Source organism: Rhinopithecus roxellana, chromosome 7 (assembly GCF_007565055.1).
Source record: "Rhinopithecus roxellana isolate Shanxi Qingling chromosome 7, ASM756505v1, whole genome shotgun sequence".
Classification (NCBI taxonomy): domain Eukaryota; kingdom Metazoa; phylum Chordata; class Mammalia; order Primates; family Cercopithecidae; genus Rhinopithecus; species Rhinopithecus roxellana.
This window is the reverse complement of record NC_044555.1, coordinates 31,036,048-31,038,935: the sequence shown is the minus strand read 5'-3', so window position 1 is coordinate 31,038,935 and position 2,888 is coordinate 31,036,048.

Below are 2,888 nucleotides of genomic sequence, written 5' to 3'. Positions count from 1 at the left end.
GATATAGCCAGCAGAGCTACAGTTTCCATCTTCAGATATGATCATGTCACTCCATTAGTAAATGCCAAGTCTTTACTCCAATACTCCCCTCTCCATGAGGCCTTCCCTGTCCACCCTACTTAACATTGCTGCCATCCCCTGCCAACATTCCTAACTCCCCATACCCTGAGTTATTTTTTTCTTTCCTCCATATCACATGCAACCTTCTAACATGCTATACAATTAACTTACTATGAGCATTGTTTGTTGTTTGTCTCCCTATTAGAATAAAAGCAGGAATTTGTGTGTGTGTTGTTCTCTGGTACATTCCCAGCACCTAGAAGAGTGCCTGGCACAGAACATAGTGAGCCCTCAATAGTTATTTGCTACATGAATAAGTGAATAAAGCAATAACAGAACAGTGATTCATGAGGCATATGAGAACTAGAAAGAGAAAAAAGATGAGGACGCAGTGAAGGCCAGAGTACAGGGTTCAAAATTCCATCCATATATAATGTCTCAGGCCCTAATGTAGGGCACTACCAGTGGTTATGCAAAATGGAATTACAATCAGAGGACCTGGAAAGGGCCCAGCTTATATAATAGATGGATAATTTAATATCAGAACTACTATAATAATATTTTAATATTATTAAAACCTGAAAGTTGTGTGCTTGATTAAGTCCCAGATGATAGGTGACAGGTAGACAAAAGCTACATAAAATAAGTTCTTCCAAACGGTTGCTTATTTCTTCTTGGATGGGGTTCCCAGAGTGTATTAATCATTTTTTTAAATGTTCTGATGCTTTGATATCTTGACCTTTTGCAGATCCAGGGAAGGACTATGCCGCCGAAGGGTGGCTAATTCCTAGCTGTAGCAAACAACATACCACAAACCAAAGAAGCCCAAGCTCATATTCCCCTTTGCCTTCTTTTATTAAGCTCATGTTATCTGGGACACCATCTCCCTCCCCTAAAACACCCCAGGGCCAAGTACCAAGCAACCCTAGACTTTGCCAACGTTATTCAAACTATTCAATCCTAAAACTGTTTAGCTTGCTTACCCTGACTTGCCCATTTTTTTCCCCATGGAAACCAAAATAAAGGCTCTGGCCCATGTGTTGCCCTCACTCTTTCTGCCTCCTGACTGACCCTGGTGATTTCTCATGTGGCCCTGCAGGCTTCTCTTTCTTTTTTTAAGATTCTAGAAATGCTTAAGAGCATTTGATCTACTAAATAAACTTACCAGATTCACAGAAGTGGTAAGAAGGATTTTACTTGTTAGATTTGTGAGTTTGCCTTTGTAAAAGTGAAAGAATCAAATATATTCAACCTGTAAATGCAGTCTGAAATAGCTAAGGTAATTTGATTACTTAAAGATGAAATTGGTGCTAAATACTTAGAAGGATTTGATCTGTAAAATTAATGAAATTTATGAATTAATTGAACATTAATCAAATAACCAATTAAAATGACTGTCCTTTTTCTTATACAAAAATACTGTTTATAAATATAACCTAAAAGATGGGCTTAAAAGCTTAAGAAAGTGTAGGTTTTTATAGTTCTTATTTAAAAAATTCAATAGTAGGAGCCAACCTATGGAATGAGAGAAAATATTTGCAAATCATATATCTGATAAGGGGTTAACATCCAAAATATATAAGGAACTCACACAACACAACAGCAGAAAAACAAATAATCTGATTTTTAAACAAGCAAAGGCTCTGACTAGACATTTTTTCCAAAGAAGACATACAAATGACCACCAGGCACATGGAAAGGTGCTCAACATCACTAATCATCTGGGAAATGCAAGTCAAAACCACAAACACCTGTTAGAATGGCTATTATCAAAAAGACAAGAGATAAATGTTGCTGAGGATGTGGAGAAAAGGAAACCCTCATATACCATTGGTGGGAATGTAAATTGGTGCATCTATTATGAAAAACAGTATGGAATTTCCTCAAAAAATTAAAAACAGAATTATCACAAGCTCCAACAATCTCACTTGTGGGTATACATCCAATGGAAATGAGATCAGTAGCTCAAAGAGATGTCTGCAGTCCCATGTTCGTTGAAACATTGTTCACAATAACCAAGATATGGAAACAATCTAAGTGTCCTTTGACAATGAATGGATTTTTAAAAATGTAGTATACAAAAAGGATAAAATACCTAGAATACAGCCAACCAGGAAGGTGAAAGATCTCTACGATGAGAACTACAAAACACTGCTGAGAGAAGTCAGAGATGACACAAACAAATGAAAAAACATTCCATGCTCATGGATAGGAAGAAAAAATATTGTTAAAATGGCCATAGTGCCCAAAGCAATTTACAGATTAAATGCTACTCCTATCAAACTACTGATGACAGTTTTCACAGAATTAGAAAAAAAAATTATTCTAAAATTAGTTTGGAACCAAAATAGAGCCCAAATAGCCAAAGCATCCCAAGCAAAAACAACAAAGCTGGAGGCATCACACTGCCTGACTTTAAACTATACTACAAGGCTACAGTAACTAAAACAGCATTACTCTGGTACAAAAACAGACACATAGATCAATGGAACAGGTTAGAGAACCCAGAAATAAAGCCATACACCTACAACCATCTGATCTTCGACAAAACTGACAATAACAAGCAATGAAAAAACGACTCCCTATTTAATAAATGGTGCTGGGGTAACTGGCTAGACATATGCAGAAGATTGAAACTAAACATCTTCCTTACACCATATACAAAAATCACTTTGGGAGGCCGAGGCAGATGGATCACCTGAGGTCGGGAGTTAGAGACCAGCCTAGCCAACATGGTGAAACCCTGTCTCTACTAAAAATACAAAAATTAGCTGGTTGTGGTGGCACGTGCTTGTGGTCCCAGCTACTCAGGAGGCTGAGGCAGTAGA